Source organism: Carassius gibelio, chromosome A22 (assembly GCF_023724105.1).
Source record: "Carassius gibelio isolate Cgi1373 ecotype wild population from Czech Republic chromosome A22, carGib1.2-hapl.c, whole genome shotgun sequence".
Taxonomy (NCBI): domain Eukaryota; kingdom Metazoa; phylum Chordata; class Actinopteri; order Cypriniformes; family Cyprinidae; genus Carassius; species Carassius gibelio.
Window position 1 is genome coordinate 15228340 of NC_068392.1, and position 12181 is coordinate 15240520.

At 33.6% G+C, this 12181-nt stretch overlaps 1 protein-coding gene across 4 annotated transcripts in view; it reads right to left on the bottom strand.

The window, feature by feature from the left end:
* The window catches only part of LOC127943439 (RNA-binding protein 20), a 57048-nt gene that overhangs the window by 26849 nt on the left and 18018 nt on the right, over positions 1 to 12181 (bottom strand). The window contains exon 1 of one of the 4 annotated variants that reach the window (XM_052539912.1): positions 5415 to 5583. The exons of the other annotated variants lie outside the window; for them this stretch is intronic. The gene's annotated coding sequence lies outside the window, so the exon portion shown is untranslated. Of the gene's footprint in view, positions 1 to 5414; positions 5584 to 12181 lie in introns of those variants that run through there. 4 annotated transcript variants of the gene reach the window in all.

Genomic DNA, 12181 nt, shown 5'->3' on the forward strand with positions numbered 1-12181 from the left:
TGGCTCTGCTGATTTAAATCTAGCGGTTCTGTTGTGTTTGCATCGCAAGTTCAGTGGCACAGGTAGTGACAATTCTCTCCGTCCAATCCATGATCAGAAGAGTTTATGTGTCAACTTTTGGTAACGGTATGGTTCATTTGGAACCTCAACCAAGGTGGTACTAAAAAAAGTACCAGGTACTGTGCCCAGTGGAAAACCCCCCAAAAGTGAACCTTACGTTGCCATGCCATAGCATGCAGTGGAAAAGCGCCATATTAGATCTGTAAACTTTTGAAAAGCATGTGACTTGAAGCTGAGTTCTAATTGGCTTCTTTCAGATTTTCCTCGGGGCATGGCCTCCCACTTTCGATTTTAACAAAACATTATTGTTTTTTTTTTGTTTAGTTTTTTTGGCCTCATGTGATTGGATCTTTAAATTTGATTTTATCTTTACAAAAAATCTTTTCATAAGACCTTAAAAAATATATTGCCTATTAACATATGGATCATAGAGCTTGCCATGGACAGAGTTGGTAGTTCACGGGCTCCTTATGATTTTGAGTCTCATCAGGCCCTGTCCACAAGAACGCTTGGTTATTCCAAAAACGCAGTTTTTTCTATGTGGTTTGGCCGTTCGTCCACACGCAAACACAGTACCAGGTTACTGAAACAGAAAATTTTTGAAAACTCCTGCCAGAGAGAAGACTTTCAAAAACTCCGGTTGCAGTGTTATCATGTAGACAGAGAAATGTGAGATTTTGGGTTGTGACGTCAGAGCATGCGCAGTTATCTCCGTCTAAGGTAAACTTTTTCAGGTTTCTGATTGGCCAACATGGCTTTACAGTTCAGAATATATTGCCACCTGTTGGCTTGGCATGCTCTTAACAGTGTTTCATAGCATGTGTTTGCGCTATCATGTGGATGGATTTTTTTTTTTTTTTTTAAATGGGAGGAAAAACTCATGGACATGGCCAAAAAGATGGTGGAATATACTTTGAAGAGGTAAACCGGGCACTATTGGAACATACAATATCCCAGGGTGAATGTGTAAGAACAAATCAAAATATCTATATCCAAAGCACATGGTTATATCATTATTCCTAGCATTAGTCTAATAAATATAGAGTTGCAGTGAGAAATTGGCAACCAGGCCACCTCTGTTACAAGCAAACCTGATATTTATGCAGGGATATAGAGACTTTCATCTCTCAATGACATTACACAGCAAGAGTTAGGCTAACCAACTGCTAGTTAATACACGGTTACTGCTAATATGATGAGGAATGGATTGGTTTGGGAAAAGTAGACTACCATGAGTGGTTGCAGTTGACTTTAATCTTTCTCAGACCACAAAGAAACATATGGATATTGGTTTCATTGTTGTTAGCATGTAGCTAATGGTTTATGATGCTTAAAAATGCAAAAAACATTAAGAAATGCACATAAAATAAGTTTTATTAGTTATTATTATTGTTATTATCATTATTCAGATCACATCTATAGTTATAATATTGGATTGTTGTTAGCATGTAGCATGGCTTCTTATGACTTGAAAGGTATATAATAATAATAATATCTTTGTGGACATTAAAATAAAACTTATTTCTCAGACCACAAATAGATATAGATATCAGTTTCATTAAAGGTTTGTTATTAGCAAAACAGCTTGTAGCTAAGAGCTACTTATGTGTTGAAAGGCACTTTATATCTTTGTGGAAACTAAAAAATGTACATACAGTTTTATTTTATTGTTATAAGCAGTACAAGCAGTAAACTGGTACTTAAATATGGGTGTCTATTACCAAGCTACTATTTAGCCTGGACAACCTGGCATGTGAAACGGCATGCAAAAATGTAACGGAAATCTTGGGCTAAGACACAACATACATAAATGAGATTTTATGGTACAACTGGCCTTTGAGACCCAACAGCTGCTCAACTGTAGCATACCACAATTAAGAGTGCAGAAAGGGAGCCAACAATGGATTTAAAAAGTCTAGTTTCACGGTTGGCATGCTATAATATGATCTTACACATCATAAGTGCACGTAAACGCAACCACTGACTCTCTCAGTTTGGGTTTCAAAAATATTGTAACGTTAGTTGCACTTAAGTAAAGCTTAATTCCTAAAGCACATTTAGTTTATTTTAATAGATTCGTTTGACACATTTGCTTTTATTCCTCTAAAAACCTTATTTGCACATTGTTAATAAGTTGTAGTGTTACTTTTTTGGTATTTTGTCATAAAATTGATCAAAATGATTGAATATCATTGACAAAATCAAAACTGGATAAACAAAGTTTGCTTGCGCCACTAAAGAGGACTGCTAGATATTACATCTTCATGACTCAAAAGCCCAAAATACACCAGTGACACACAACACATCATGCTCATCTACCACCACAAACCAATACGGCTCTCACAGCTGCCCGCTGGCTTCTGCACTCGAGTCGTCTCATATAAGCAGAGGATCCAGGTGTCAAATGCCCTTCGCCAATTAATAAAAGCCCGTCTTAGGACAGGAAATGTGCGGAGCATAATTATACGCTATTGTGCATGTACCATGTCTTTGCACCAATCAGGGCCGTGGGAAGGAACAATCTGTGACTCTTCGTCTGTCTCTAGATAATCCTGGGGTAAATTGGCAAGAGCACAGAGGTCACGCCCTGCCGACCTCATGATGTGACAAACTGTGTCCCGAAAGCAACTGTTTATAAGAGCTGAACTTTTATTGGCTGGAAATGCATGACATCATGCCTCAGATTCAGTCTGCAGTACCTTCTAATAAAACAGCTCTTCAGTACGTTAACAAAAGTGGACGAAATGTTTTAGCATTGTTTGAGCAAACATAAAAAGGAAATGATGAACATATATATACAAAAAATATTATTATGGTTATTGTTATTGTAGCTATTACACTGACAACTTGGTTGAACTTTATTTTACAGTATGTGTACTTAAATGTACTTATAATGTACTTACTGTGTATTTATATAAGAAAGTTCTGGTAATACAAGGTAACTATATGGGTTAGGGTTAGGTTTAGGGGTAGGTTCAGGGGTAGGTTCAGGGTTAGTACTTAGTTGTTACATAGTTATTCTAATTACTATAATAAGTACATAGTATGTACATGAGGAACAGGACTGTAAAATAAAGTGCTACCGACAACTTAAACCTAACCTTAACCCATGAAGATACCATCTATTACCCGGTACTTTCTTGGTTAAATACACTGTTAGATGTACTAACAGTACAGTACAACAGTGCAGTAAAATAAAGTGTAACCATTTAAAAAAATAAAACAATACATTAAAATGTTCAAATGTGTCAGTAAAAATGTATTTTGATTACAAAAAAATTATATTTTGAGTAAATGCAGTTCTTTTGAATTATCTATTCATCAATGAATGTAGAAATTTAATCACCATTTCCAACAAAAATATGAAGCAGCACTACTGTTTTCAACACTTATCATAAGAAATGTTTCTTGAGCATCAAATCAGCACATTTGAATGATTTCTGAAGGATTATGTGACTGAAGAATGGATGATGCTGAAAATTCAGCTTTGATCACAGAAATAAATTACAGTATTAATTTTATTCCAATAGAAAACAGTTATTGTAATAATATAACAATTTTTTATTTTTACTGTATATTTGTTCAAATAAATGCTGAACATTAGAGACTAGACTTATTTCAAAAACAATTTTTTTTTTTGAACAGTAGTTCTCCAGTCTTGCAACAACATTTGCATTCACTAAAATATTTCAAAAACAGCATTTATTAGCACAGGCAACAGAGAATTGAGAAAATCCACAAAGAAACCACAACTACTGAAAATATATTTAACATCGTCTACCCATGTGCCTACTGATAGTACATAACAATAACCGTGCATGTTAAATAGTACCAGGCATTCAGGTAGCAAACATGATTAAAAATGGTTTTAGTATAGTTTTTAGTTTGATATTGGAAAGTTATGTGGCTGTATTTACTGTAACGTTGGTTTTATTTATCGTAGTTTCATGTTTTAAATGTTGTGTGTGATGTTCTGCTCCTGTAAAGCATTACATATTCTTTAAATTGAAAACTGTTCTCAATTTAAAGCGACTCTGATTTATTGCCCCTTTTGATAATTTTTTGGCATGTTAAAAGTAATGCTAAAATAAATTTACACGTTTAATTTGGGAATTAAACTGTACTTAACCATAAAATCTTACATTTAATTCAGAAGTCTCAAGAAACACATCTCCCCTTTAATTTATATATATAAAAAAACATTAATATTAACAGTTCAACAAGGAAATCAGAGACCGTCTATCCTGACTGAAAACCCTTACAAACTTATAATGTTGCGCATATATACAGTATCCGTATTCAGTTACTGCTTACAGGGGCATCTGGTGTCTGTAATGTACTGCATGTAGAAGCTTTCTTTTCACATCAGCACACTTAACTGAACTTAAAAGTGTAAACATACAAATGATTATACATTACAAGTACTTTAGTTTTATAAGAGAAAAAAAATTATTTGTGTTTATACTGTACTGTTATTTATTCCATTTATTATAAGTATGTGATAATGTATTTCAAATGCAATATGCAGCCTTTTTTTATCAATATCAGAATTCTTCCTTTTCAGAAACATACAAATTTTAATCACTTTGATACAAAATTATGTTAAATGATACTGCGAACACTGAACGTGCAACTGTTCAATTAAGGACCTTTTTCAACCTGTCTGTTCCTTTTATTGATTGGTGTAACTCCATGGGAAATCAATTTTCACTCAGAAATTGATAATACATTTCACAAACAACTACACAAAAACGTCAAGTAACACATTCAGTTTAACATGAAATTTGGAAGTAGAAACATTAAAACAGTATTTCCTTCCAATAATATTTTAATCGAATCTAACCAATAATATATATATATATATATATATATATATATTAAAAAATAAAATGAGAGTGTAATGAGGTTGATTCAGTTATGTTAAATTGAGTAAATAAAAACTTTTTTACATCAATTAAACCAGTTTCTTTAGACGCTTTAGGACACATCACCAAAAGACAAACATTTAAAAATGCACCCATACCCAAAATGTAAAATTTGCAACCTCCAAAACTGCTCAACAACTGAACTCAGTGTTAAATTTCTAATACTCGATCCGCATCTTTGTCTCTGCGTACAGCAGCACATCTATCACGCTAGTCCTACAACACCACACCACAAACATCAAACCTCCTCACATTTTGACACACTACATCTGTCTGCTGCGTTCAGGAAATAATAAATTAGCGCCCCTTGAAATGTGTGACAAACAGATTTAAAAGTGCATTTAATCAAAAAAAAAAAAAACCTGGCAGCCACTTCACAATTTATGGCAGAAAGCACAGTCAACACATCAGCAGGCCGCTGGCTCTTACCTCGCGCTGTTCCTTCACTCGAGTCTGCAGGTTTGTCTCTTTATAACAGCCTCTGCGTTCACTAGCCGCCTGTAGTCCCCTTTGCCTTGAATGTGTGCTGCTCAGCAGGCTGCTTTGGCCTGGAATAGCGGCTGGAGTTATGAAGAGTCACATGTGCTTCACAAAAGTGAATGAAGGGAGAACAGGGAGGGCGATGTTACGTGAACTAAAACCTTTGGGATGAAACCATTCCTAAATGGGATGTGTTTCTTCATCCGATGCATCAAGTATGGTTTCTATACGCATATTTATTTACCAGATGTAGGAACTTTACCATGGATGACCATTTTTGACTTGATTTAACTTAGTTTGAACTCATTTTCTAGTTAAATTTTGCAAAAAAAAAATTTATTTTATTTTTTACTTGATATGATACAGATTTGGAGTAATAAACAGTAAAATGTATGTTGTAAAATTCATGAATTATGAAACAAATTAAATTTTTGCTGTAAAGCAGCGCTACAGAAGACAACAGTGTCGTTATCAACATCAATTTTGTTTGTTGTTTAAATTCAGTGTAATAACAGTGAATTAATGTAGTCATGTTGATTTAATCATATTAAAATCAAACAAATAACAATAAATAATGTGTTTTTGTTGAACAGCTAATATATTAGTATATGTAGCTAATTTTAATTAACTACACTGATTTCCAAAGTTTGAAAAAAAAGGTTATTGGAGTATGTTTTATGAAAAAAAAATACCATTTTAGTTTTTCTACTTCAAAATTTCATGTTAAATTCAACTTGCTACTTGCCGTTTCTTTATAACTGTGAAATTTGCTAGTAATTCATGAGTAAACAAATACACTAATTTTTCTAGCAAAAACTAAAAAGACGCTTATATATTTCATATAAAATGTATACATATAATTATAAAAGAGATGACTTAAAAATAAAAAGTAATGTAATTAAAAGGTTAGTTCATAAAAGTTTATGTAACTTAATTTCATTAAAAGAAAAATTAATTTAATAAACTTTTATCCTGACAAGAAAAGCAAAGTAAGCCACACAAATTGAAGTAAAATGCAAAATATGCATGTTACAATACAGATGTTAAAAATACTCTTGTAGGACCTTCTTAGTGAAATCTAAGTGAAACAAGAGCAATCCAAATCCAGACATAAATGTTCTCCAGGAGTCACGTACAAGTTTGTAGGATAATCTTAGAGTATTAAATCCTGAATGTGATCCTTGTTTGACAACATTCGGTCTTTGCCAAGACGCACACCTGGCTCCGAACGTCAAATGTCGAGTTTCTTTCGGTCCTAGTTTTCACATTTTTAATTAGGAACATCCTTGCGTTTGGAGTGACAGGTGATTGCTGTCACCTGCTTATCTTGATAAACTGAAGCGCTGACAGCGTCTGGGATAAAACACAACACCCGGACAGACCTACTTCAGCTATTGGGAATATTAACACACAACAGAAAATCATTATGAACCACAAGCACGTCCAAACTTCGGCAGGAAATATTTGACAAAATTACTGACGAAATCTGAAAATAAATAATACGTAATCACGCAATAATCAAAATAGCTTAATTGTGTTTGTTGCAAAACATTTTACAGTTTCGATAAATTGCAATAGTATTGTAAGTATACTCAAAAAATATGGAAAATAGCCTATATCTTATAAAATACAGCCGTGAAGGGAAATTTAGTTACTGAAAGTCAGAACTGAATTGTCATTTTTCCAAATAAATATGTTCACCACGTTGTTTTCAGATAACTTTATGAATACTCAAATCAAATTTTTGGTTAAGTTAAATTCTTCCATGAAAATGAAGTCTTGTTCCACCATGAATGAACAGCATGTTTAATTTTAAGATTGAATTTCATTAAGTAACAGAAATTTAAGTGTAATTTCATGTAAAATAAACCTTACATTTCTATTAGTGGTAAGATATTTTGATGGTGTTAATTTCTGTCAGTTTTAAACTTAATAAACGTTGTTTTTATATTATTTAATATGGTAGTAAGTTGTTAAAATTAATGATGTAATTATTTGTTTTGTCACTACATTTAATGAATATTTAATTTGAATGTTGAAATTGCAAGATTGATAACTTGTTTTTTACATGAAATTCAAACGGAAAAACTGATACTCATTAAAAAAAAGGAGTTATAAGAATATCATTTAATTTTAATTGTTTACGGCCTTGATTTCATTTCAATTTAGACCCAGCAACAGAATTTCAATTGTAAGTCCATTCTCAATTGATTTCTCAGTAGTGCACAGCCCTGGTCGTTGTTCGAAAACACTTTATGAAGATACTCCATGAAATATTCCAAGAATAATTGATTAATAATAAAACAGAATGAATTCATCTGAACGTAAAACCAGTGAAACGTGAAACTCGCGTGAAACACATGTGGACACCAAACCCTAAAGCCGAGAGTCTATATCTTCAGAGACTATACCAGCCGAAAGCTGAAATCGGTCCAAACTCAGCCCTCAAACACAAGAGGCATGCTTTCAGTTACAGAGTCTCATAGACCATCTTACATTTACACAATAACTACTTATCTCACTATCTACAAGGTCTTACGTCAAAACCACTGCAAAGTAAACGGACACTTGTTTTCTTAAACAGTAGTTTTGTATGTTCGTTTCACACACCTAATTAAAAACTTCTATTCAAAATTAAATTTATGTTTTTGTATCTTACCTTTGCAATTAGTGTTTTATACATTGTTTTTGTTTTCAAATTTGCAGTAAATTACAAACACAAATACATTAGCATTTAATACATTTCAAACGTTGTATTTCTTTTCCTACTACATCACGCTCTGACAAAAAGTATTCTTCTCAGACGAGGGTCTGACAACTAAAACATTTTACAAATAAAACAAGTTTGTGACTTTGTTTATTTTTTAGATAATCCAGCAACCATTTGTTTCTTTATTATTGTTAGTTAACATTAGTCTGTAATTTTGCTCTTCACAGCCTGCCATAAACAGGCCTTTGTACACAAACGGTACATCATCCAATTCCCAGCAAGGTGCCAATGTGACAGATTTACAGCCAGCCATCTGTTGGCATTCAGGCCGGACGACACAACAACCAGCATTTCACATTCTTTCCCTTTTTTTAGCCACAGGACTAAGTCAGACCTTTCTGACAAATATAACATGACTGCTGTGATACTAAACCTTTAATTTGGCGCCAAAACAAAGGAGAGGAAGAAAACCAGTAACACTCACTGATCTGAGAAATAAAACTGTATCGAAAGCAACAATTATTTAAAGCTTTGGTATAGAGTTTTTGTTCAAAAGTGAAATAGTACGAAGATAAAGGAAAACAAATTTAAATTTAAAACAAACACGTAAAAAACATTGTAATTGTTATAATAATAATAAAAAGGAAACAAATGGAAAAGAAACAGACAAATAGTAGAAAAAAAACATTGTAATAAAATGTAATACATTAATAAAATGTTACATAGGTTTAAGGTAACCCCTGACAAACTGTCATTTCAAGTGATTGATTTCATTCTTTGCCATAAGCAGAAAATGAGCAAATCCACTAGATGGTGCTGACAGATTTCTGACTGTCACCAAAGCATCCCAGACATTAATTGTGTCCTATGACCCACATATGGCCTAATGAGGGCAGTGTGCACTGCAGGATACATCTGCTGGTTCACAAGATATCATACTCCACACAGAGTTAACAGAGGATCCTCAACTGACTCTTAGCTTCTGTAAGTGTTCGGGATTTTCATTGCCAAATTCACAAATCTGTTTGCTTAGAAAAGTAACAGCACGTCTCTGCTCACTTTGAGGTGACATTTTTGAGGCATCTGTAGCACTAGCAGTGCTGTGTTACCTTAAAAATACTTAAAGGAAAACTTTAATAACTTTCAAACCTACATATATGGGTTTTATATCCCTTATATATAGTGCTTCTCCCTGAACTCATGTCTTATTTCCATTTTTTTTCAACTAATATTCATTTTTTAGTTTAACTATTTTTTTTTTTTTAAGTTTGCATTAATGATACTAACCCTGATGTATCATGATTATATCTACATACTGGTATAAATGTATAGCCTGAATGCATTGCAAGTCGCTTTGGATAAAAGTGTCTATGAAATGCATAAATGTAAATGTTGTGCTACAGTTAAAGTCACCATTCGGGTGATTAGTGTTCTCTTTGTGAAGCACCTTCAATTTAAATAAGATACTTACAAAAAAAGAAAAAAAAAGAACTTGTATTGTTTTATCAAAGGACAGACCAACTGTTGATATGTAGCACTTTTTCCATAAGTTGATTACAATGGGGGAAAAATGGTTTGAAACTGACTTAAACAGTTTGTTCTCCTCAGTTGAAGGGCAAGGAAAGTGCAAGTAACATATTGAATCAAATCTGAAATTCTGAAGTAACACGATTGAAATAGACGCACCATAAAACTATAAACACCCCAATAATCTTTACAACATATATGCAATCTCCTATATTCTTTACTACTTTATTTTAAACTTGAAAAAAATATTTTTTATAGTCTATACTCTCTAAAAACAGTAAAAGTTTCTCGAGCTTTCTCAACTTACAGTGAAGAGCTCAATGTCCCGAGTCTACCAAAATTCACATGTACGACTCAATCAGCCAGATTTTAGGGTCGCAACTTCAGTTTTATAAAAATCACTGTGGTTACACTATAAACACATATATTACTATTGTATAAAATAACAATTTAGAAAGCAGAAATGTGAAGCACGCATATCATTTCAAACCAGCTTTCAATAAATCACCCTGACATTAACAACCTTTCAGCAAACCCAGCCTATTCCACTTGGCCAAGTCATTAGAGTCGGTCTGGATTGGCTAGTTGGAGATGTGGGAGGTGTCTGAGCAAAGCGCCATTGAGGAGAGAGTGTTTTACGATGTTCTGGTGTGACCCAAACCACAGTCTAGTCCAAGAAGCAACAGCGTAGCGTCGCAGGCTTTTAGAAGATGATTCAAGCGCTATACTGTAGTAACGTCACAATCATCACATCACTTTCCCCCCGAAAGGTTTTTAAAAGGTCCACATTTAGTCATGCCATATGGTGACTTTTACAAGCACTTCTAAAGTAAGAAAACATGCATGAACAAGTAGGGCATTGTGTCACACATTGTGTTACCTAATTCCCACATTTGAATCCCAATTCTGTGTAATAAAACCAGCGATAAATATAAAATAGCTGATACAATTGTGCATCAAAGGTGATGACTGGTGTTACAGTGTTCACACAAAGCAAGCAGCCTAAAATTGTCACGACCTAAGCATAGAAATTAAACTTTAAAAAGACTTGTTTAGTGCCTACTATATACTAAGAGTTACATGCTTTAAACTGAACACACAACGCTGGTTGTGATCCAAAACCAGCCTGATCTCATGAGAAAATATGTATTTTTATGAGGTAGTGATTTCCTATGAATTTGTTCGATGTGATCTGTATGAAAAAAAAGAGGAAGCATGAAGCTCCACCCCTAAACATTAAACGAATTAGCCACTACATGACAAAATATAATAAATAAAATAAAATAAATAAAATGTAAAATAGCTACGAATTGCCAAGAGAAGCATTTTAAAGCATCACTAATCTGACACAAAGACATATTCACAGAGAAAACAATCCCAGAATGCACGGCGAAAAGCTCAGAGAAAAATAAACCCAAGATGGTGAACGAGTTGAGGGAAAAGTTAATACATCAGACATAAATATTGAGGTTTTTTTTTTCTTTAATGTTTGTGTGTGTGTGTGTGTGGAATGCTTTTATGGTAATTGTATAGTTTAGAAATCAGTTTCTTTTTCTCAGTTTTTTTATTTTTTTTAATTCCATTTGAATTTTTGCCAAATTCATTGGTTTTGATTTTCGTTTTTTCTGAAAGCAGTGTTTGATGATTTAAAATAAATGTTACATTTATTAAAAACTGTGGTAATCATATGAATGCATAAAACTTTAACAATGTAATTCATTTTAAAAATATAAATATAATAATAAAAAAATGCTTGGTGGCTTGTAATTGTGTTTCCATGTATGATGACATTTTTAACAAATGGTGAATATAGATGTGCAGAATATACAGACTCCATACTTAAATTAACAGTATTTTTTGAAAAGTGACCCATAACTGATATCTGCATTTACATTATACACTTGGTGAAACACACTAAACAGGGTTGCCAGATCTGCGAAACAAACTGCTATTCAGAACTAGCCTAAATTAACCCGGTCACGTTTTCCCCTTCATTAAAGGTCCCCTCCATTATTGCATTCTGGGGGATCCTTCTCCAGTGGAACTGTGGGGGGTGGGGTGCAAAACTACCCCAATTCCACAGCAAAACGGCAGACTTGGCAACACTGCGCATTCTGTCCGAGTTGACGTCTTTTGACACCATCGCTTTATCAGTGATGTACGACTCATTGACAGGGCACTATCCCATCTGTCCACTTACATGGCAGACACAAATGCACATATCTGATTTATTTCCACATACGAGTGAGGCCTGAAACCAAACTCAGAATATTGGAATCCACATGCTTTTTCCTGTCTATAAATTTGTGAGTCATATCCGATCTGTGCCACATGGAAAAATAAAGAAATAAAGAAATGGAATTGGATCACTTGGACCATGTAAGGTAAATGCGGCCTGAGTGTACAACCATACTTTTGATTTATTCATCCAAATTTTGCAGTGATATTCCACATTATACAAGCAAATCTATGACTGGAT